Source organism: Pseudophryne corroboree, chromosome 5 (assembly GCF_028390025.1).
Source record: "Pseudophryne corroboree isolate aPseCor3 chromosome 5, aPseCor3.hap2, whole genome shotgun sequence".
Classification (NCBI taxonomy): domain Eukaryota; kingdom Metazoa; phylum Chordata; class Amphibia; order Anura; family Myobatrachidae; genus Pseudophryne; species Pseudophryne corroboree.
In genome coordinates, this window is record NC_086448.1 from 632,730,069 (window position 1) to 632,756,289 (window position 26,221).

Consider the following 26,221-nt stretch of genomic DNA (forward strand, 5'->3'; position numbering starts at 1 on the left):
GCACCTAAATGATGAAAGTTGTTTTGGCAATGGGCAACCAACAGTTCCTGGTTTAAGTAGGACCTTCTGTGCATGGATAGGCTGGTTGAATCATGTGACGGAGTTGCTGGAGAGTGGTTTGTCAGAATGGATCATGTGATGCAATGCAAGATGGCCATGTCCATGAAGTAGCATAGCAGGGAGTGTTTGTTTACAGATAGTGACACAGGACTCAGTAGTGCCATAAGTGGCCAGGAGGGCCACCAATGGCTGTGAGGCATCACCACCGGACCAGGTAAGTGGGGCTAAGCACCTCATGCGTGACACATACACTGTAAGGTACTTTCAGAACCTTGCATTTACCTCTTTGCTGCCTCTTTCTACTGTCCCAAGGGCAGGCTCTGTCCTCCAGGGGTCACTAAAGCATCCTGCTAGTCCATTTCCACACGGGAATCCCCACCAGAACTAGCATATGGGTTCTGCCATGATGGCTGCTGTCAACTGACTCCTCTCTGCCAATCAGAGTGCTGCTCCAGGCCAGTTGACCACAGTAAACAATGGGAACCTGCAATCCCTATAAGAAGACTCACTGTGCACTAGCAAGTTGCCATTGCAACGTAGTCGTTCTCCAGAAACCTACTTGGTTTGTGCTCAGCAGTATTTTAAGTTCCAGTCCGGTTATCTTCTAGTTCCAGTCCAGCTCAATATTCTAGTTCCACAGCAGTTATCTCCCAGTCCCAGCCTGGCATCCAGCATCATCGATTCCAGCCCGGCCTCAAGCATCACTCATCCCAGCCCTGTGTAGCCGGTCCCAGTCCTGCATCCAACACCGCCAGTCCCAGCCTGGCATTCATCATCATCCTGCTTAATTGGTGTATAATCTTGTGCCAGCCCAGTTCCGACTACTATCACCAATCCTAGCATCTCATACACAACCCTAAACTGAATCTATAGTACTCTCAGACCAAGGCTGCTCAATAGTAGGAACCGCCTTAAGCCTCCCAGCTTCCTGCATGCCAGTTCCAACCACCCAAGTTCAGGTATAGACAAACCTCCAGGCGTGACATACAGATTGCTAGAGTAACACTAAGGATCCAGTCATAGACTGGCTTAGTACTACTGACTAGGGCACAATTTTGCTGCCTCAGACTGATTGCAATTTTCATTTAAATAATGTAAGTAAATCACATAAACCACACAAATAATATTAATAATATTAGTGGGAGGATAAAGATGCACTCAGCCAATCCTGTCTGTTGTTGCAGACTTTGCAAATGTGGATACTCGTGCAGAATACTTGTACATACCCATTTGATTAATTTAACATTTCAGAAGTTTAAGGGTACAAGTAATCTCTGCTTACAAAACATGGATTTTTTTTTTTAAACTATTTAAAACAGTGCATTTTGTATTTGTGAGTGTCATCCAGAGAGACATGAAGATAGTGATATAATGGATATAGCTCCACTCCTCAGGGGAACTGTAGTCCGCTTGTTACTGGAAGTCATTCAGTTACCAGCAATGGAAAAGGATATGCTCCGTATCATGTGCAGTGTTTGTCCAAAAGACTTTCTGGTAGGGCAGTAACATGCATCTTCATAGGAAAATGTGCTCAGTTTCTAAGTAATGTTTACTAAAAGCAAGGTTTCACAAACTTGGTCCTCAAGGGACGCTAACAGTCCAGTTTTTAATAATGGGGGTCATTCCGAGATGATCGTAGCTGTGCTAAATTTAGCACAGCTACGATCATCACACTGACATGCGGGGGTACGCCCAGCACAGAGCTATCCCGCCCCGCATGTCACTGCCGGCCCCTTCCCCGCAGAAGTGCAAAGGCATCGCACAGCGGCGATGCCTTTGCACTTCAAGAGTAGCTCCTGACCAGTGCAGCTTTAGCTTGCTGGCCGGGAGCTACTCATCGCTCCCCGGCCCGCAGCGGCTGCATGTGACTTCACGCAGCCGCTGCGGCCCGCCCCCCGTTCGGTCCGGCCACGCCTGCGTTGGCTGGACCACGCCCACAAAACGGCGGGCAAACGCCGCCATTCTGCCCCCCGCCCCAGCGACTGCCTCCGCGTCGAGCTTTTACTCTATGACCACGGACATCCCTTCCATCTGCCACTTACTTATCTGACAACAATTGGACTCACACACTCCCGCAGGATCCTCCTAAGTGCTACCATTTGGACACCCTGGACATACACCCCTGCTGCTATTGGATCTCGGTTTGCAATTGGAGAACCAAGGGGACTTTGTACTAAGAAACCGGGTAATATCCACAATTTAATTGCATTGAGGACTATTCGGAGGAATGAGCCCTAGTCGGAAATAAGTATTATTTGTTTAATGGGGATAGAAGTGGTCCTACTTGCCTACTTGAGAGACTCTCAAATCTTTTCAAGTCCACTGTACTGAAGCTTTTTAACAGCCATTTATATGGTTAAACTTTTTTAGTATATATTGTAATAAATTTATGAATTTGTTTTTTTTACAAATACGCTTATCCGTTCATTATTTGAAACTCAGCCGGCGCCAGTATATATTCTTACCCTAGATCCACTTTTTTCAGGGACTAACCATCCCTATACCGGCAGCCATTGACAGCGCACTCACCTCTGTAATTCTGCCTGTCAATCAGGCAGAGGCGATCGTAGCGGCCTGACGGCCTTCGGCGCAGGCGCATGCGCAGTTCTGACCCGGTCGCACTGCTGCGATAAACTGCAGCGTGCAACCGGATCAGAATGACCCCCAATGTCCAGGCGTGTCCAAGCGATTTCAGGGAGGGTGTCTGACGCTGGCTCCGGCTCCCGATCAGCAGGATTCAATCGCATTGGAAGAGTAAGTCCTGGGCTGCACAGAGACTGCACAAACTGATTTTTTAGCAGAGCTGCATACACATAGGATCGCACACTTGCACAGTGAAAATACTAGTGATGAGCGGGTTCGGTTCCTCGGAATCCGAACCCCCCCGAACTTCAGCCTTTTTACACGGATCCGAGGCAGACTCGGCTCTTCCCGCCTTGCTCGGCTAACCCGAGCGCGTCCGAACGTCATCATCCCGCTGTCGGATTCTCGCGAGGCTTGGATTCTATCGCGAGACTTGGATTCTATATAAGGAGCCGCGCGTCGCCGCCATTTTCACACGTGCATTGAGATTCATAGGGAGAGGACGTGGCTGGCGTCCTCTCCATTTAGATTAGAAGAGAGAGAGTGAGAGTGAGACACTTGATTTACTGGAGCTTAGGAGTACTCAGAGAGTGCAGAGTTTACTAGTGACTGACCAGTGACCACCAGTGCAGTTTTATTATATTATTATTTAATATAATCCGTTCTCTGCCTGAAAAAAAACGATACACAGTGACACAGTAACAGTATACCATATCTGTGCTCAGCCTCAGTGTGCTGCATCATCTATGTATATCTGACTGTGCTGAGTGCTCAGTGCTCACACAGCTTAATTGTGGGGGAGACTGGGGAGCAGTAGCAGGAGTACATATTATTTAACAGTGCACACTTTTGCTGCCAGAGTGCCACTGCCAGTGTGACTGACCAGTGACCACTGTCTGACCACCAGTATATTGTGATTGTCTGCTTGAAAAAGTTAAACACTCGTCGTGTGGTGTTTTTATTCTATAAACGCATTCTGCTGACAGTGTCCAGCAGGTCCGTCATTAATTATATATACCTGTCCGGCTGCAGTAGTGATATATATATATATATTTTTTATATCATTATCATCCAGTCTATATTAGCAGCAGACGCAGTACGGTAGTCCACGGCTGTAGCTACCTGTCACGATCCGGGTATCTGGACGCCATTTCTTACCCATCAGATGCCTCCTAAGGCTGGCTCAGCGCTCCAGGACCGGATCCCATCTGTTATCCTAATGTTCACATTCCTGCATCCTCTCCTGTCTCTCTGAGACGCTGTCACAGTAACGCCTTATTACATCTGGCATGGCGTCTCCCGCGGCCTCCGCCGCCGTCCCTGAGCTTCTGCATGCAGAGTGTCAGAGTGGCGATTACGTCAGCCGCGGCCTCCGCTGTGTCCGCGTGGTTGGATGTGCACTTGTCAGCCTGGCGTCTCCTGTCTCCAGTGGCCGGCGCCGCCATTACTGTTTTCATTACCACATGGATTACAAACCAAACTTCCCTCCAAGTGTCTGCATGGGCGCAGCCATCTTGGATTCTGTCAGCTGATCATTTCCTCCAATCTATTGTCAGTATTGTTAATCTGCATAATTGCCTAGCCAATCCCTTCCTTGCTGCAGGTATAAATACACTGTGCCTGAGCAAGGAAGGCGTCAGTGCTTTGGTTGTCAAACCTAGTTCCTGTTTGTCTCTCTCCTGTGATTGTCTTCCAGGTTCCAGCTCCTGTCTCAAGACTTCCACCATAGAGACCCGCACCAGCATTCCACCTGCGGTGTAGCCTGACTCTCCAATCCATTGTGGATTCATCTGTTTCCAGCTACAACATTACCTGCTTCCAGCTCAGCTTCCAGCAGAGTACAGCTTCCCTTAAAGGGCCGGTGTCCTTTCTACACTTTACCACTCTCCACCGGTATTATTATTTCTCCGCTCTCAAGTTCTACATTTCAGTTCATATTTCATCGCCCCCAAGTTCATTTATTATTTAACTGGTTCCAGCCAGTATCCACTCCGTGCTAACAACAGTCTGGTTCCAGCCAGTATCCACAGCAGCTGTTTTATCTTCAGCAACCCAGCTTTTCCTGGAACACCAGCTGGCACAATCCTGGGTTATCTCCATTGCTACAGTCGGGCCTGGTAAGGACTTTCCATCTAGAAGATCATAAGAACTATCTCACACTACCAGTGCCCTGTGGCTCCTGCCATCCTGTAGTACCCAGGAACTGTATTTATTCTTTGCTGACTTTTACGTTTTCTTTTACTGCTGCTGTGTTGCGGGTTGTCATAATAAACATCATTGACTTTTATCCAAGTTGTCGTGGTCACGCCTTCGGGCAGTTATTATTCATGTTACTTACATGTCCAGGGGTCTGATACAACCTCCCAGGTTCCGGTACATCTCGGCCCCTACAACTGAGGCTGCCTCCCGTCAGCTCAGGCCCTCAGTTGTGACAGTAAGCACTGACCTAATGAATCCAGCCGGAGACCAGGATCAAGCGGCCAGGCCGATGCAAGAACTGGCAGCCCGACTAGAACATCAGGAGGCTGCACAGGGCCACATCATCCGCTGTCTCCAGGATCTCTCTACTCGGCTGGATGGGATTCAGACAACTCTCCGTGGATCAGGCGCGTCTGGTGGTGCGTCAACCACAGTGACTCCAGCTATAACCCCACCCACCTTACCCATTTCTGCTCCACGTCTTCATCTTCCAACGCCAGCAAAATTTGACGGATCTCCAAGATTCTGCAGGGGATTTCTCAACCAGTGTGAGATTCAGCTTGAGCTACAACCTGGCAATTTTCCCAGTGACCGTACAAAAATTGCCTACATTATTTCTCTTCTCAGTGGCTCAGCCCTTGATTGGGCATCACCGTTATGGGAGAGGTCCGACACCCTGCTATCTTCCTACACTGCCTTCGTGTCAACATTCAGGCGCATCTTCGACGAGCAAGGCCGGGTAACCTCAGCTTCATCCGAGATTCTCCGTTTACGCCAGGGGTCACGTACTGTAGGACAATATCTGATACAGTCCCAGATCCTGGCATCCGAACTGGCATGGAACGACGAGGCCCTGTATGCTGCATTCTGGCATGGCTTATCTGAGCGTATTAAAGATGAGTTAGCTACCAGAGACTTACCTTCTAAGTTAGATGAGCTAATCTCACTCTGCACGAAAGTTGATTTACGTTTCAGAGAGAGAGCAACTGAGCGTGGAAGATCATCTGCTCCAAAATCTTCTGCTCCTCCTCCTCGTCAACTGTCACCATCTAAAGATGAGCCCATGCAACTTGGCCGTTCCCGTTTAACTCCTGCTGAGCACCGAAGACGTCTCTCCGAGTTTCTCTGTCTCTATTGTGCAGCTCCGTCTCACACCATTAATGCCTGTCCCAAACGTCCGGGAAACTCCAAATCCTAGCTCGCCAAGGAGAGGGCCGGCTAGGAGTAATGATCTCCTCTCCATCTCCTCAAGATTGTAATCTCCCAATCTCGCTTCAAGTTGCTCAACGTTATCGGAACGTCATTGCCCTCCTTGATTCCGGAGCAGCTGGGAACTTTATTACCGAAGCCTATGTTAAACGGTGGTCCCTACCCACCGAGAGACTTCCTTCGTCCATTTCTTTAACTGCCGTGGATGGCAGCAAAATTTTTGATGCAGTCATTTCTTTAAGGACTCTACCAGTTCGTCTGAGAGTGGGAGTTCTTCATTCCGAACTTATTTCTTTTTTAGTGATTCCAAGAGCCACACATCCTGTGGTCCTGGGCCTTCCATGGCTCCGTCTTCACAATCCTACAATTGATTGGACGACTACGCAAATCCTGGCATGGGGTTCCTCCTGTGCTGAGACATGTTTGTTTAAAGTATTGCCTGTCTGTTCTTCCTCCCCCAGGTCGTCTGATGTTCCACCTCCTCCATATCAAGATTTCACGGATGTGTTCAGTAAAGCTTCTGCTGATATCCTTCCTCCTCATAGAGAATGGGACTGTCCGATTGATCTCGTTCCAGGGAAGGTTCCACCTCGAGGCCGAACTTATCCGTTGTCTCTGCCTGAGACGCATTCTATGGAGGAATATATTAAAGAGAACCTAGCAAAGGGGTTCATTCGACCTTCTTCTTCTCCAGCCGGCGCAGGCTTCTTTTTTGTAAAAAAGAAAGATGGTGGTCTGCGGCCGTGCATCGACTACAGAGGTTTGAACGACATTACCATCAAGAACCGTTATCCTTTACCCCTGATTACTGAGCTCTTTGACAGAGTTAGCGGAGCTACCATCTTTACAAAGCTGGACTTGCGAGGTGCATACAATCTCATCCGGATCCGTGAGGGTGACGAGTGGAAGACCGCCTTTAACACCCGTGACGGACATTATGAGTACCTCGTCATGCCCTTCGGATTGAGCAATGCTCCAGCTGTCTTCCAGCATTTTGTCAATGAGATCTTCAGAGACATTCTATACCGTCATGTCGTGGTCTATCTAGACGATATCCTCATTTTTGCCAACGATTTAGAGGAACATCGTTTTTGGGTTAAAGAGGTTCTGTCCCGTCTCCGTGTCAATCATCTCTATTGCAAATTAGAAAAATGCGTCTTTGAAGTCAAGTCCATTCCGTTTCTAGGGTACATTGTGTCCGGTTCCGGACTAGAGATGGATCCTGAGAAACTACAAGCAATCCAAAATTGGCCGGTACCCTTAACCCTCAAAGGGGTCCAGAGGTTCTTAGGGTTCGCCAACTATTACCGAAAGTTTATACGAGACTTTTCCACCATTGTGGCGCCTATTACTGCTTTCACTAAGAAGGGTGCTAACCCGTCCAAGTGGTCTGAAGAAGCCATGCAAGCATTTCATCTTTTAAAACAAAGGTTCATCTCTGCGCCTGTTCTGAAACAGCCTGACATCGACTCTCCTTTCATCTTAGAGGTGGATGCCTCCTCCGTTGGAGTAGGAGCGGTGTTATCTCAGAGAGCTAAAGATGGCCATTTACACCCTTGCAGTTTCTTCTCCCGGAAGTTCTCCCCAGCTGAGCGCAACTATGCCATTGGCGACCAGGAGTTGCTAGCCATCAAGCTCGCTCTAGAAGAGTGGAGGTATCTGTTGGAGGGAGCTTCTCATTCAATCACCATACTTACAGACCACAAGAACCTTTTATACCTGAAGGGCGCACAATGTCTCAACCCTCGTCAGGCCAGATGGGCACTTTTCTTTTCCAGGTTCGACTTTAAACTCCAGTTCTGTCCGGGCTCTCAGAATCGCAAGGCCGATGCCCTTTCCCGCTCATGGGAGCAAGAAAATGAGTCAGAGTCTTCAGACAAGCATCCTATTATAAATCCGTTGGCATTCTCCACGGTAGGGATGGACTCTACGCCCCCATCAGGGAAAAGTTTTGTGAAGCCGATGCTAAGGAAGAAGCTCATGCATTGGGCCCATGCTTCCCGTTTTGCCGGACATACAGGTATCCAAAAAACCCTGGAGTTTATCTCTAGGTCCTATTGGTGGCCAACTCTGAAAAAGGACGTCGTGGAGTTTATTGCATCTTGCCCAAAGTGTGCCCAACATAAAGTATCCCGCCAGTCGCCTGCGGGGCAACTGGTTCCACTATCCGTTCCCCGTCGACCATGGACCCACTTGTCGATGGATTTCATTACAGACTTACCCATGTGCAACAAGTTCAATACCATCTGGGTGGTAGTTGACCGGTTCACCAAGATGGCACACTTCATTCCTCTCACCGGTCTTCCGTCAGCTTCCAAGTTGGCTCAAGTATTCATACAAGAGATCTTCCGACTCCACGGTCTTCCTGAAGAAATTATCTCAGATCGAGGAGTTCAATTCACAGCCAAATTCTGGCGAAGTTTATGTCAAGTCCTCCAAGTCAAGCTAAAGTTTTCCACGGCTTACCATCCTCAGACCAATGGTCAAACCGAGAGGGTGAATCAGGACTTGGAGGCCTTCCTCCGCATCTATGTGTCCTCCTCTCAAGATGACTGGGTTCAATTACTTCCCTGGGCCGAGTTCTGTCATAACAACCAGTATCATTCTTCATCTGCTTCAACACCATTCTTCACTAACTTTGGATTCCACCCTAAAGTTCCTGAGTTCCAACCGCTTCCAGCAACTTCTGTTCCCGCAGTGGATATCACCTTGCATCAGTTTGCCAATATCTGGAAGAGCGTACGATCAGCTCTGCTCAAGGCATCGTTCAGGTACAAGAAGTTTGCGGATAAGAAGCGTCGAGCAGTTCCTGCTCTCAAGGTGGGTGATCGGGTATGGTTATCCACGAAGAATTTGAGGTTAAGAGTTCCCAGTATGAAGTTTGCACCTCGCTATATCGGTCCTTTCAAGATTGAACAAGTCATCAATCCTGTTGCTTACAGACTCCAGTTGCCTCCCTTCTTAAAAATACCCAGGACATTCCATGTTTCCCTGTTGAAACCGCTGATCTTGAATCGGTTTCATTCCTCACTTCCTCCAACTCCGAAAGTCCAAACTCAACGAGGCGTTGAGTATGAAGTGGCCAAGATCCTGGACTCACGTCACCGTTACGGTCAACTACAGTATCTTATTGACTGGAAGGGTTACGGCCCTGAGGAACGTTCATGGACCAATGCTTCTGATGTCCATGCTCCTGCCTTGGTCCGGAGATTCCATTCCAAGTTTCCTCAAAAGCCAAAGAAGTGTCCTGGGGCCACTCCTAAAGGGGGGGGTGCTGTCACGATCCGGGTATCTGGACGCCATTTCTTACCCATCAGATGCCTCCTAAGGCTGGCTCAGCGCTCCAGGACCGGATCCCATCTGTTATCCTAATGTTCACATTCCTGCATCCTCTCCTGTCTCTCTGAGACGCTGTCACAGTAACGCCTTATTACATCTGGCATGGCGTCTCCCGCGGCCTCCGCCGCCGTCCCTGAGCTTCTGCATGCAGAGTGTCAGAGTGGCGATTACGTCAGCCGCGGCCTCCGCTGTGTCCGCGTGGTTGGATGTGCACTTGTCAGCCTGGCGTCTCCTGTCTCCAGTGGCCGGCGCCGCCATTACTGTTTTCATTACCACATGGATTACAAACCAAACTTCCCTCCAAGTGTCTGCATGGGCGCAGCCATCTTGGATTCTGTCAGCTGATCATTTCCTCCAATCTATTGTCAGTATTGTTAATCTGCATAATTGCCTAGCCAATCCCTTCCTTGCTGCAGGTATAAATACACTGTGCCTGAGCAAGGAAGGCGTCAGTGCTTTGGTTGTCAAACCTAGTTCCTGTTTGTCTCTCTCCTGTGATTGTCTTCCAGGTTCCAGCTCCTGTCTCAAGACTTCCACCATAGAGACCCGCACCAGCATTCCACCTGCGGTGTAGCCTGACTCTCCAATCCATTGTGGATTCATCTGTTTCCAGCTACAACATTACCTGCTTCCAGCTCAGCTTCCAGCAGAGTACAGCTTCCCTTAAAGGGCCGGTGTCCTTTCTACACTTTACCACTCTCCACCGGTATTATTATTTCTCCGCTCTCAAGTTCTACATTTCAGTTCATATTTCATCGCCCCCAAGTTCATTTATTATTTAACTGGTTCCAGCCAGTATCCACTCCGTGCTAACAACAGTCTGGTTCCAGCCAGTATCCACAGCAGCTGTTTTATCTTCAGCAACCCAGCTTTTCCTGGAACACCAGCTGGCACAATCCTGGGTTATCTCCATTGCTACAGTCGGGCCTGGTAAGGACTTTCCATCTAGAAGATCATAAGAACTATCTCACACTACCAGTGCCCTGTGGCTCCTGCCATCCTGTAGTACCCAGGAACTGTATTTATTCTTTGCTGACTTTTACGTTTTCTTTTACTGCTGCTGTGTTGCGGGTTGTCATAATAAACATCATTGACTTTTATCCAAGTTGTCGTGGTCACGCCTTCGGGCAGTTATTATTCATGTTACTTACATGTCCAGGGGTCTGATACAACCTCCCAGGTTCCGGTACATCTCGGCCCCTACAACTGAGGCTGCCTCCCGTCAGCTCAGGCCCTCAGTTGTGACACTACCTCTGTGTCGGCAGTCGCTCGTCCATCCATAATTGTATACCACCTACCTGTGGTGTTTTTTTTTTTTTCCTATCTTCTTGATACTAGTAGCTTACTTTAGGAGTCTGCAGTGCTGCTGACAGTGTCCAGCAGGTCCGTCATTATATAATATATACCTGTGCGGCTGCAGTAGTGATATATATATATTTTTTATATCATTATCATCCAGTCTATATTAGCAGCAGACGCAGTACGGTAGTCCACGGCTGTAGCTACCTTTTGTGTCGGCAGTCGCTCGTCCATCCATAATTGTATACCACCTACCTGTGGTGTTTTTTTTTCTATCTTCTTGATACTACTAGTAGCTTACTTTAGGAGTCTGCAGTGCTGCTGACAGTGTCCAGCAGGTCCGTCATTATATAATATATACCTGTCCGGCTGCAGTAGTGATATATATATATTTTTTATATCATTATCATCCAGTCTATATTAGCAGCAGACGCAGTACGGTAGTCCACGGCTGTAGCTACCTCTGTGTCGGCAGTCGCTCGTCCATCCATAATTGTATACCACCTACCTGTGGTGTTTTTTTTTTTTCTATCTTCTTGATACTACTAGTAGCTTACTTTAGGAGTCTGCAGTGCTGCTGACAGTGTCCAGCAGGTCCGTCATTAAATAATATATACCTGTCCGGCTGCAGTAGTGATATATATATATTTTTTATATCATTATCATTCAGTCTATATTAGCAGCAGACGCAGTACGGTAGTCCACGGCTGTAGCTACCTCTGTGTCGGCAGTCGCTCGTCCATCCATAATTGTATACCACCTACCTGTGGTGTTTTTTTTTTTCTATCTTCTTGATACTACTAGTAGCTTACTTTAGGAGTCTGCAGTGCTGCTGACAGTGTCCAGCAGGTCCGTCATTATATAATATATACCTGTCCGGCTGCAGTAGTGATATATATATATTTTTTATATCATTATCATCCAGTCTATATTAGCAGCAGACGCAGTACGGTAGTCCACGGCTGTAGCTACCTCTGTGTCGGCAGTCGCTCGTCCATCCATAATTGTATACCACCTACCTGTGGTGTTTTTTTTTCTATCTTCTTGATACTACTAGTAGCTTACTTTAGGAGTCTGCAGTGCTGCTGACAGTGTCCAGCAGGTCCGTCATTATATAATATATACCTGTCCGACTGCAGTAGTGATATATATATATTTTTTATATCATTATCATCCAGTCTATATTAGCAGCAGACGCAGTACGGTAGTCCACGGCTGTAGCTACCTCTGTGTCGGCAGTCGCTCGTCCATCCATAATTGTATACCACCTACCTGTTGTGTTTTTTTTTTTTCTATCTTCTTGATACTAGTAGCTTACTTTAGGAGTCTGCAGTGCTGACAGTGTCCAGCAGGTCCGTCATTATATAATATATACCTGTCCGGCTGCAGTAGTGATATATATATATTTTTTATATCATTATCATCCAGTCTATATTAGCAGCAGACGCAGTACGGTAGTCCACGGCTGTAGCTACCTCTGTGTCGGCAGTCGCTCGTCCATCCATAATTGTATACCACCTACCTGTGGTGTTTTTTTTTTCTATCTTCTTGATACTAGTAGCTTACTTTAGGAGTCTGCAGTGCTGACAGTGTCCAGCAGGTCCGTCATTATATAATATATACCTGTCCGGCTGCAGTAGTGATATATATATTTTTTTTATATCATTATCATCCAGTCTATATTAGCAGCAGACGCAGTACGGTAGTCCACGGCTGTAGCTACCTCTGTATCGGCAGTCGCTCGTCCATCCATAAGTATACTAGTATCCATCCATCTCCATTGTTTACCTGAGGTGCCTTTTAGTTGTGCCTATTAAAATATGGAGAACAAAAATGTTGAGGTTCCAAAAATAGGGAAAGATCAAGATCGACTTCCACCTCGTGCTGAAGCTGCTGCCACTAGTCATGGCTGAGACGATGAAATGCCAGCAACGTCGTCTGCCAAGGCCGATGCCCAATGTCATAGTACAGAGCATGTAAAATCCAAAACACCAAATATCAGTAAAAAAAGGACTCAAAAATCTAAAATAAAATTGTCAGAGGAGAAGCGTAAACTTGCCAATATGCCATTTACCACACGGAGTGGCAAGGAATGGCTGAGGCCCTGGCCTATGTTCATGGCTAGTGGTTCAGCTTCACATGAGGATGGAAGCACTCAGCCTCTCGCTAGAAAAATGAAAAGACTCAAGCTGGCAAAAGCACAGCAAAGAACTGTGCGTTCTTCGAAATCACAAATCCACAAGGAGAGTCCAATTGTGTCGTTTGCGATGCCTGACCTTCCCAACACTGGACGTGAAGAGCATGCGCCTTCCACCATTTGCACGACCCCTGCTAGTGCTGGAAGGAGCACCCGCAGTCCAGTTCCTGATAGTCAGATTGAAGATGTCAGTGTTGAAGTACACCAGGATGAGGAGGATATGGGTGTTGCTGGCGCTGGGGAGGAAATTGACCAGGAGGATTCTGATGGTGAGGTGGTTTGTTTAAGTCAGGCACCTGGGGAGACACCTGTTGTCCGTGGGAGGAATAGGGCCATTGACATGCCTGGTGAAAATACCAAAAAAATCAGCTCTTCGGTGTGGAAGTATTTCAACAGAAATGCGGACAACATTTGTCAAGCCGTGTGTTGCCTTTGTCAAGCTGTAATAAGTAGGGGTAAGGACGTTAACCACCTCGGAACATCCTCCCTTATACGTCACCTGCAGCGCATTCATCATAAGTCAGTGACAAGTTCAAAAACTTTGGGCGACAGCGGAAGCAGTCCACTGACCAGTAAATCCCTTCCTCTTGTAACCAAGCTCACGCAAACCACCCCACCAACTCCCTCAGTGTCAATTTCCTCCTTCCCCAGGAATGCCAATAGTCTTGCAGGCCATGTCACTGGCAATTCTGACGAGTCCTCTCCTGCCTGGGATTCCTCCGATGCATCCTTGCGTGTAACGCCTACTGCTGCTGGCGCTGCTGTTGTTGCTGCTGGGAGTCGATGGTCATCCCAGAGGGAAAGTCGTACTCGTAAGACCACTTTTACTACTTCCACCAAGCAATTGACTGTCCAACAGTCCTTTGCGAGGAAGATGAAATATCACAGCAGTCATCCTGCTTCAAAGCGGATAACTGAGGCCTTGGCATCCTGGGCGGTGAGAAACGTGGTTCCGGTATCCATCATTACTGCAGAGCCAACTAGAGACTTGTTGGAGGTACTGTGTCCCCGGTACCAAATACCATCTAGGTTCCATTTCTCTAGGCAGGCGATACCGAAAATGTACACAGACCTCAGAAAAAGACTCACCAGTGTCCTAAAAAATGCAGTTGTACCCAATGTCCACTTAACCACGGACATGTGGACAAGTGGAGCAGGGCAGGCTCAGGACTATATGACTGTGACAGCCCACTGGGTAGATGTATGGACTCCCGCCGCAAGAACAGCAGCGGCGGCACCAGTAGCAGCATCTCGCAAACGCCAACTCTTTCCTAGGCAGGCTACGCTTTGTATCACCGCTTTCCAGAATACGCACACAGCTAAAAACCTCTTACGGCAACTGAGGAAGATCATCGCAGAATGGCTTACCCCAATTGGACTCTCCTGTGGATTTGTGGCATCGGACAACGCCAGCAATATTGTGTGTGCATTAAATCTGGGCAAATTCCAGCACGTCCCATGTTTTGCACATACTTTGAATTTGGTGGTGCAGAATTATTTAAAAAACGAGAGGGGCGTGCAAGAGATGCTGTCGGTGGCCAGAAGAATTGCGGGACACTTTCGGCGTACAGGCACCACGTACAGAAGACTGGAGCACCACCAAAAACGCCTGAACCTGCCCTGCCATCATCTGAAGCAAGAAGTGGTAACGAGGTGGAATTCAACCCTCTATATGCTTCAGAGGTTGGAGGAGCAGCAAAAGGCCATTCAAGCCTATACAACTGAGCACGATATAGGAGGTGGAATGCACCTGTCTCAAGCGCAGTGGAGAATGATTTCAACGTTGTGCAAGGTTCTGCAACCTTTTGAACTTGCCACACGTGAAGTCAGTTCAGACACTGCCAGCCTGAGTCAGGTCATTCCCCTCATCAGGCTTTTACAGAAGAAGCTGGAGACATTGAAGGAGGAGCTAACACAGAGCGATTCCGCTAGGCATGTGGGACTTGTGGATGGAGCCCTTAATTCGCTTAACAAGGATTCACGGGTGGTCAATCTGTTGAAATCAGAGCACTACATTTTGGCCACCGTGCTCGATCCTAGATTTAAAACCTACCTTGGATCTCTCTTTCCGGCAGACACAAGTCTGCTGGGGTTCAAAGAACTGCTGGTGACAAAATTGTCAAGTCAAGCGGAACGCGACCTGTCAACATCTCCTCCTTCACATTCTCCCGCAACTGGGGGTGCGAGGAAAAGGCTCAGAATTCCGAGCCCACCCGCTGGCGGTGATGCAGAGCAGTCTGGAGCGACTGCTGATGCTGACATCTGGTCCGGACTGAAGGACCTGACAACGATTACGGACATGTCGTCTACTGTCACTGCATATGATTCTCTCCCCATTGAAAGAATGGTGGAGGATTATATGAGTGACCGCATCCAAGTAGGCACGTCAGACAGTCCGTACTTATACTGGCAGGAAAAAGAGGCAATTTGGAGGCCCTTGCACAAACTGGCTTTATTCTACCTAAGTTGCCCTCCCACAAGTGTGTACTCCGAAAGAGTGTTTAGTGCCGCCGCTCACCTTGTCAGCAATCGGCGTACGAGGTTACATCCAGAAAATGTGGAGAAGATGATGTTCATTAAAATGAATTATAATCAATTCCTCCGTGGAGACATTCACCAGCAGCAATTGCCTCCACAAAGTACACAGGGAGCTGAGATGGTGGATTCCAGTGGGGACGAATTGATAATCTGTGAGGAGGGGGATGTACACGGTGATATATCGGAGGATGATGATGAGGTGGACATCTTGCCTCTGTAGAGCCAGTTTGTGCAAGGAGAGATTAATTGCTTCTTTTTTGGTGGGGGTCCAAACCAACCCGTCATTTCAGTCACAGTCGTGTGGCAGACCCTGTCACTGAAATGATGGGTTGGTTAAAGTGTGCATGTCCTGTTTATACAACATAAGGGTGGGTGGGAGGGCCCAAGGACAATTCCATCTTGCACCTCTTTTTTCTTTCATTTTTCTTTGCGTCATGTGCTGTTTGGGGGATGTTTTTTGGAAGGGCCATCCTGCGTGACACTGCAGTGCCACTCCTAGATGGGGCAGGTGTTTGTGTCGGCCACTTGGGTCGCTTATCTTAGTCACACAGCTACCTCATTGCGCCTCTTTTTTTTCTTCTTTGCGTCATGTGCTGTTTGGGGAGTGTTTTTTGGAAGGGCCATCCTGCGTGACACTGCAGTGCCACTCCTAGATGGGCCAGGTGTTTGTGTCGGCCACTTGGGTCGCTTATCTTACTCACACAGCTACCTCATTGCGCCTCTTTTTTTCTTTGCGTCATGTGTTGTTTGGGGAGTGTTTTTTGGAAGGGCCATCCTGCGTGACACTGCAGTGCCACTCCTAGATGGGCCAGGTGTTTGTGTCGGCCACTTGGGTCGCTTATCTTACTCACACAGCTACCTCATTGCGCCTCTTTTTTTCTTTGCGTCATGTGCTGTTTGGGGAGTGTTTTTTGGAAGGGCCATCCTGCGTGACACTGCAGTGCCACTCCTAGATGGGCCAGGTGTTTGTGTCGGCCACTTGGGTCGCTTATCTTACTCACACAGCTACCTAATTGCGCCTCTTTTTTTCTTTGCGTCATGTGCTGTTTGGGGAGTGTTTTTTGGAAGGGCCATCCTGCGTGACACTGCAGTGCCACTCCTAGATGGGCCAGGTGTTTGTGTCGGCCACTTGGGTCGCTTATCTTACTCACACAGTTACCTCATTGCGCCTCTTTTTTTCTTTGCGTCATGTGCTGTTTGGGGAGTGTTTTTTGGAAGGGCCATCCTGCGTGACACTGCAGTGCCACTCCTAGATGGGCCAGGTGTTTGTGTCGGCCACTTGGGTCGCTGAGCTTAGTCATCCAGCGACCTCGGTGCAGATTTTAGGACTAAAAATAATATTGTGAGGTGTGAGGTGTTCAGAATAGACTGAAAATGAGTGGAAATAATGGTTATTGAGGTTAATAATACTTTGGGATCAAAATGACCCCCAAATTCTATGATTTAAGCTGTTTTTTAGGGTTTTTTGAAAAAAAAAAACTGAATCCAAAACACACCCGAATCCGACAAAAAAAATTCGGTGAGGTTTTGCCAAAACGCGTTCGAACCCAAAACACGGCCGCGGAACCGAACCCAAAACCAAAACACAAAACCCGAAAAATTTCCGGTGCTCATCACTAGAAAATACACTCCCCATGTAGGCGGCCACTATCTGAATGCAAACAGCAAAAAACGCAGCCTTGAGGTCCGATTTTGGGACCTACTGTCCTACAGGGTTTTCCAGTGACATGCGGTGAGGTCAGTGGCTGGGGAGGCACTGGCTAGTATCAGTCGGATTTACTGCATGTATAGTTCCACACCTTCTCAGTGATATTTAGGAATATGGCACATTTGCAATAGAGAGCAAAAACTCCAGAGTCTTTACTTTCACTGTGCGGGGCGCCATCGTCCCAAAGTTGTCACTGGGAAGATGGCGCTGCGGAGGAGGAGAGACCCACTTTTCCGTATCAAGGTAAGTATACTCATACTGAGGTAGGGAACCGGCCAAATTATGCTCAATGTCCATGCTTGTCATACTATTCCCAGGCTTTGCTCTGATGGGGCTCCCCTGCATATCATCCTATGCCTCTAGGGACATGCAGCACAAACAGATCCCAATGCAATGGCGTATCTAGACTTTTATATTATTATTATTATTTTTTTTTTTTGGGGGGGGGGGAATCCTTCACAGCAGAAAATAATATAATGTATAATGTCTTAGAGACATAATGAACTTTATTTTAATAATCGATTCAGAATTAATATAATGTACACCCTAGCAAGGACTCAAACCAGCAACCTCATCATTCTAAAGCAGAGCACCTAACCGTTAGGCAACCAAACTGCTTATAACAAACCAGTTGTGTTAGGAATATTAAAGGTCCTAGAAAACAACATTCTGTTAAATAAATAGAAACATTTCACCCTACTTGGGAATCAAAACCATGTCCTAAGCATTCAATCTAATTGATGCCTATAGCAGATAGTTATGGTTAATATAGTAGAATCATAAAAATCAACATCTGTTATATAAATATAATTGCAAGCCTAAGTGGGGATTGAACCCAGGACCTTTGTGCTTGCAGACAATATGCCTAACCACTAGACTACTGGCTCTGTCGGACAAATGTGCCAGCTAACCAATGTATTACGTCCAAATTGCATTCACTTGCTACAGTGTCCGTCTGCAGGATCCATCTCCAACAGACTGAGTGCCGTCCAGGAAAGGAGCTGTGATGAGAGGGGTAGGGGGTGTCATCAGCCCCTGCTCGGGCAGGTTGGGTGCCTCTGCCTCAGGCTGGGCTGATGTTACGTGACCAGCTGGCCGCAGCTCATCACACTGGTCGGAGGATAAGCTGCACTGCTGCAGCTTCAACACAAAACTGAATGTACTGTGTCTGTGTTGTTAAGGTTACAGGAGAGTGGAACCTCGGGTAACATGCCACATTCAAAGCCAGATCCTCAAAGACCTCCTCTCCGTGTATGGGAGAGGTGATTGGAGGCGAGGGGTATTGTCAGAATGATATACAGGGGGGAGATCCAGAGAGGGGTAGGGGCATGCTTTGTATATAGGGTGAGGGGACATTCCTGTCATTGAGGCAGAGTTAGAGCTGCCTCTTCTCACTTTTTTGAATGGCCTTTTCCTGCCAGTGGCTTGGCCCAACCTCCCCCTTCCCCCACCCCGCCTCAGGCACTTTATTATTGTCAGCCGGAGGCACTGCTCCTGCTGCCTCCCATCACCAGCTGCCTGCATTTACATAGCCAAAATGATAAGAATAATACAAAGAAGATTTATATGACACAGAATATGTGTTATAAATATCTTCTTCGTATTATTTTAACGAAGAAAAAAGGGGGGTGTTGTAGGTGCACTGTCTCTAGCATTACTGATATCGTATAGCTTATCATATAATAAATAGTGGAGTTTAGTTATGAATTGATCAATGCATGAAGCTGCAGCCCCGCGGCAAGGGACTCCACTCTGCAGCAGTACCTAACACTATAGGGGTTCAAACCTAGGGCACGGGACCCCCCAAAAAACCACAGCCAAGCAACCCCAGGGCATCGCAGGGAATAATTATGTGTAGTGAGAAGGATTAAGGGATAGGTGAGACAAAAGGGGTGTTATGGGGTGAATGGGGTGAATTAATATAAGTGAAAAAATGTGTAACATGTATAATAAACAAACGGTGAAAGTGCCAAATTAAATGTAATGCTGCGATGCCCTGTTGTCGCCCAGCCACGGCCGAACACAAAATTTGTATCTTTATTTTTGCATCTATTTTGCTTTGCACAGTTAGTAGCAGTGGACAGTGGTGTCGAGAGAGGGGGGGAGAGGGTACAAATTACCCAGACCCAGGTCTGATGGAGGGGCCCAGTGAGGGTCCAGTAGGAGCCCAGCCCCCCCCCCCTTACCTGGCAGCAGCAGCTGCAGCTCTTCTCCTCAGCCCAGCATACTCTGCTGAGTACTGGGCTACAGTGTGGCCATAGAGGTGCTTAAAATAAAAAAAATCAGTACTTTTTTTAAGGGTACATGACCACATCTCCTGTGATTAAGCCACACCCCTTGAAAACTACCTGGGCCCAGCCCAACTCTCGGCTGCCCTGGCAGTGGACACGCATCCCGGCCAGTGCCTGGGAGCCGGTATTCCGTGTCCCCTTCCAGTCCCCACCCAGCACCTAGTAACGAGAGGACACCGGACGCAAAGCCTGCTGGTCCCCGCCTGGTGCCTAGCAGCATGCTGACGCCGGGTGCTGAGAGCTGCCAGAAACCTAGCAACGGGGACGCCGCAGGCAGATGACGTTCCCTGTTGCTTAGTCTGTAGTACGTGCAGCAGGGCAGCTGCACTTACTTGATAATTAGCTTGCCATTGGCTCAACTCCCTTTATATGCACTTCCAGTTCACTTCCCAAATCGCTGGTGATAGTTCCTGCTACATGTGAGAACCTGTCAGTTCTGTGAACTCCTGAAATTCAGATACCTTGTGTTGTTCATTTCCCTATTAGAACCAGCTCTCCTAGAATTCAGGTTTTGTGTGGAACGCCACACAGAGTCTTGCCTTTGCTTTTATTCATTATTATTACCACCTTGTGCATTGTTGCATTTATATTTGGTTAAGTTGCTTATATCATCCTGTGCATTGTAGCATTTACATATCATCTGTGTTTATTATTATACCACCCTGTGCATTGTTTCATTTCATATTCATTCAGTGTTTATCATTATATCACCCTGAGCATTGTTGCATCTACATACAATATGTTAATTATCTCTGTCTGAGTATTGAGCAGGGTTATCAAGGTTGTGTCCAGTGAATGGCTCACTGTACTGCATTTATTCTTGCCCAGCCTCCAATAGTCGCCTTGTGGACCTAAATCACCCTGGAAAGGTGGCTGCTAAATGTGAAGCCTAGCATCAAAGGAGGCTAAAAGACTGCTGGGCAAGGGGTAATTGCGTGAGCATCATCTAGTACCACCTGGTAACCCAGATTACTGAGTAGTCCACGTAACACTTACTGTATATTAGAGCTCATTTATCAATGGGTTTCATCATACGCATAGTTGCGTATGATAAATGATGCTCCAGCTCTTAACTGTCATGTGTTTGAAAAATGACAGTTGGGAGCTGATTGGCTTGAGCACCATGTATCATACACAATGAGTTTTAAAACCTGTATATGATAAAACCTGTTGATAAATCAGTCCCATTGTTTGTGTTTTCTGCTTTGATTGCTTATGCAGATTTCAATTTAAATAACAGAAATCAGAAACATAGGACTGGCTACACATGTAATAAAAAAAAGTAACATTACATATTTTCTGTTGTTTTTAGCTTTTTTTTTAATAACTTGTACGTTCATTATTTATTAATTATTATTGCACAAGATATGAGCTTGTGCATGTGTCTTCTTGGAAGTTTTACAAAACAAACTGCTTTAGCTTTCATACTGGGCTTTCATAAAAGCTTTCATATTACCTAGGCCAAGGGTGTTTAGTCTGAGAATGATGTGCTAGTTGCCATTACACACACACAGGGGTACTGACCGCAAGGGGAGGGGGGGGGGGGTGTTGCCAGTGGTGACCATAGGTACCAGTATGCAATAAGGCATCTTAGCCATGACCCCTTCTCTGGCCATGCCACCCATCATTTTGGGCCTTTGGAAGTCTTGGCTGCCTGTACACGTAAACAAACATATGTACATGATTAATCAATAAAAAAAAACTTGGCACTAGGACTCAGTTCATGTATTTGTTAAAATCATACAATTCTAAGCCCAACTTTAAATACTCTGATGCATTAAGGTGAATTTGAAACAAAAAAGATGCTTCCTAGTGTAAAGGTGCATACACACTTGCTGAGAAAATGAGCGATGTCGCTCATTTTCCCCCTTCTTGAGAGACGTTGTTCACTTTCTCGGCAAGTGTGTATGCCGCCGCCGCCAATTGGGAACGGTAACCTGTGCCGAGCGCAGCGAGGCACCTTGCCCGAAGCATGGCGAGTGAAGCGAGCCCTGCGAGGGACACGTGCACTAATTGGGCTTCCCAGTCACTGTACGGAGGGACACGGTGCACTAATTGGGCTTCCCAGTCACTGTATGGAGAAAACAACACCAAAAATACATGAAAAACGCATGTCGACCTTTTGACCTGTTGATCTAGAAACCCTGTCGGCCTAGTGACTGTCGACCTATAGTGGTCGACCTAAACATTGTCGACTTAGACACTGTCGATCTAATGATCCACACCCGTAAATTTATATTGGTCTGAGCTCATCTTTGCACCTTGTCCTTGGCAGCAACCCGAAAGTTGTCACCGGGGTCGACTGAGCTACAGTAAGATCACCGGGTCAGACACCAACTGGCCCCCCTACTGGTTGAGAACAAAGTAGGCACAGTAAACAGGAGAAAGTTCTGAGAGGATACTTGGTGTAGAAGTTCCAGATGCTAGCACAACTAATATAGCCAAATATGCTTAAAGTATTATTGTTTATGTACGCTAAGATTTTGATGTAAAACATTTTAAAAACCCTTTTAAAAAGCAATACTGTACTATTGCGGTTTCTCTCTCGTTATATGTCATACCAACATGGTAAATTAATATCTTGTGAAATGACTACTCTAGTTGGACCAGGATAGTGGTTCCTCAGATAAGCACTTACCAGTACCAAGTATTTTTTTATCCGAAAAATATATGCATCTTTAAATTTATACTGTCAAAAGGAAGAGAAAATAAGACTCTCTGTTGGGCGCACCCTTTAGAATGTAAATTCAAAGAATATTGTTTAAAAAATAACTTTTATTTGTTTTTATACATGGATATATCCTGTTATTGAAATTCAAAATAAACAGTGCGTACAAACACTTAATGAATCAAACAAAGGGTCCCTGTGACTATATTATGACTAAAGATACTCAAATGCACAAATTATATAATTAAGTGTATACTGTCAACCAAATTTGACCGTCACATGGGACCCTAGGCCACGTCCATCTCCTGCTTGGTCCCCTTGAAAAAGTCCTGGGAATATCTTCAATCATGTGCAACATGGTGAAAATTATTGCAGTGTGTAATATATATTGTGGATTAAGGCGGTAAGTAGAAATCAAGGTTTGAAGGAAGTTGTAGAGGAAGGTGTCCCATTCCAGTACTAACCGAGCCCAACACTGTTTAGCTTCCAAGATCAGATGGCATTGGGCGTTTGGAGTGTGGTATGATAGTAGCAATGACCAAAATCTGACTCTTTCATTGCATTTCATTCTGGTCATTAGACAAATTGTCTCTCCATAAGGTGCTAACTTTGGTGATTTATTAATAATCTTGGTAAAAAAAAACCCAGCCTTAATTTTCAAATAGGCCAAAATTAACCAATTGTGGATATCTTTTTTCTCTTTTTTTTAGTTATATTCCTCAAATTGTGACGGACTGTCATCTCTGATTCAGGGGTATATTATGCAGCGTGGGACCCCTTGTCTAACAGAGACAGCAGATCTGCTTTAATACTTTTTTTCCAACTATTCCTTGTCTGTTTCTATTCAGAGTATATCTACTGATATAATTTCAGTTTCAGCACTTCTTTTGTGCGAGGACTCTCTTTAGTGATCCCTGAGTCAGATTTTGGTAATTACTACTATCATACCATACTCCAAATGCCCAATGCCGTCTGATCTTGGAAGCTAAACAGTGTTGGGCTCAGTCAGTACTGGAATGGGAGACCTTCAGGGAATACCGAGTGTTGTTGATTTGATATTCATTTGACTCTGCACCTAACACTAAAAGCAGATGTTCGGCAGACTGCGATGTGGCCGCATTAGCGGACCACTCTGAATAGGTTCCATAGTTCATAAATCCGATCTTTCTTGCTGCTATTGATTCTAGCTATCCTAAACAGTGGGCCCCTGATTGAACATTCTGGTATCTTTTATGGGACTGTGCTGCAGTCCAAATCTTCTGGGAAAGAGTGCCATGACTGGTGTCTCAGTTTCTCTAACTATACACTTCCAGTCTCTTTAGCTTATGATTCGCTGGTCACTGATGACCCTATTCTGCTAAGTATAATTTCTGACCATTGATCACTGATGTACTGTACTATTCTATTTTACTGCCTATGTTACCACTTTCCAAAGGGTGACACGTGTCAGTCTGTTTTGTCTATTTCAGTCTAACATCAATAAGAATGACCAAATTAAAAAAGAAGCCGCAATTCAATTATACATATGTGGTTGTATGATTAATTATCTGTACATGTATCATTGTCACAGTAAGAGACATTTGTAAATGTGCAGTGGGCGGATAGACACCAAATTTGAACTAGCTGACTACGCCATTAACCAGAGCATCAGGCAATTAGTTATCTCACAGACAGCTGCAGTGTGGGTTACCTGAGGGATACACTGGTATACATGGAAGTTGCTGTGTAACCTGTATAGAGATTACTGCTTGCTGCATTGAGACAGTTCCTCTCTGCAGCCATAAATCTCTCATATGAGTCTAAGAGAGGTTTAATGCTGATGCGGCAGCTCTGTGTCCACATATGACTAACCAAATAGCTGCTTTTCACAAACATCCAATATAAGCTGGTTTAAAAAGAAATATGTCCTTGCAGCAGTGCACATACAGTATGCACATGGGGGGTCATTCCGAGTTGTTCGCTCGCAAGCTGCTTTTAGCAGCATTGCACACGCTAAGCCGCCGCCTACTGGGAGTGAATCTTAGCTTATCAAAATTGCGAACGAAAGATTAGCAGTATTGCGAATAGACACTTCTTAGCAGTTTCTGAGTAGCTCCAGACTTACTCGGCATCTGCGATCAGTTCAGTCAGTTTCGTTCCTGGTTTGACGTCACAAACACACCCAGCGTTCGCCCAGACACTCCTCCGTTTCTCCAGCCACTCCCGCGTTTTTCCCAGAAACGGTAGCGTTTTTTCGCACACACCCATAAAACGGCCAGTTTCCGCCCAGAAACACCCACTTCCTGTCAATCACATTACGATCACCAGAAAGAAGAAAAAACCTCGTAATGCCGTGAGTAAAATACCTAACTGCATAGCAAATTTACTTGGCGCAGTCGCACTGTGGACATTGCGCATGCGCATTAGCGACTAATCGCTCCATTGCGAGAAAAAAATAACGAGCGAACAACTCGGAATGACCCCCATGGTCTATTACTATGTAGTGTACACTACGGTACACAATGTATGTGCCTGGACTATTAATCTATAGTGCATAATGTATGTACCTGGACTATTACTAGGTAATGGACACTACAGTACACAGTATATAGGCCTGGTCTATTAATATGTATTGTACACTACAGTACACAATGTAAGTGTAAGCCCTCACCCATTCCTCTCCCATTTACATCTCTGACCTTATCTCCCTTTACACTCCCACCTGTCCTCTTTGCTATATTAATACACGCCGATTCTCCTACCTACTGATTATTTCCTACCACTCCTACCTCCAAGATTTTTCACCTGTTGCTCCCTTTCTCTGGAATTCTCTACCTCTCCCCCTCAGACTTTCCACCAACCTACAAAATTAAAAAAGGCTTTCAAGACCCACTTCACCAACCCAGCCAACTCTCCTCCTAACCCTCTGTTCCACGCTATCTGTCTACGCTCTGTCGAAGTCAAAAATATTACATTAAAAGAACATACAAACTACACACATTATGAGTCGCTATACTTGCAAATACACGCAGCGAGCACAGCAATATATGGTAACACACGCATTTACACGGACATGCCACAGAGATGGATTCGACACTTATTTCATACAGTACATAACTATAATAATATCAAGCGCCAGACATCATGATGATTTAAAATTATATAATGAAGTAATGTCATTTATGTGTATTATTTGAACGAAACCAGATACACCTGTCGTATTTGGTATTAAAGCAAGCAGATTAATGTGTAGATTAATTTGATACTTGTTATTAAGTTGTAGGACATTGCAACAAATAATTATGATTAAATGTATGAAAGCTAAAATCACTTTTATTAGAACAATAGATATTCCAAACAGGTAGTGGACAGGAAGCTCAGGCCAGCCCCTTTGGACGTCCCCAATGCTGAACCTGTTCAGCATACACAGACTAGTGACTCATCATGAATGAGGAAGTTCCCTCCCCCAAACTAGATAACACATTGCTGATCACACAGGAAGCCAGTTCCTGTTTTGTACCAGAGGATGATGGAGTTGCTGGCAGACCAGTGCCTGCATGATTTTACAGAGAGAGAGAGAGAGATATAAGATGCATTGAGGGAATGGTATTGTATGCTGGCCTGAAACTGTATGTTTTAACTGCTTACTGTGTGAGTTGTAACCATGTAATTATGTGTATACGGTACATTGTAATATATTGAATACATATCCTTTTAATAACAAATATATACATCAATGAGCTTTGGAACTCAGATAATGTAAGGGTGTATTGTTTTTTCTTATGGGATGCAGTGTTTTGCGATGTACAGCACACTTTTATCGTATATGGTAATAAGATGCGCCTGGCGTCTGCAGTATATATTAGAGTGGGCATTTTAAATATTTGTGAGGAAACAATTTGGCATTCACAGATGGGGGCTGGTCCGCGATATCAGGGCCTAATGATGCACTGTACATTACAAACGCGGCTGTGATCGACCGGCTCCGATGGACGCATCGCAACGCTGATGAATAACATCCACGTGTATTGTTGTGTTATCAGTAAGCCAATGATATGAAATTTCAAGGGACAACGCATTTCTCATAATATTTGAGATGCTAAAATGTATTTTTATTGTTGCAAAACAAAGTTCAAATAAGTCATATTGTG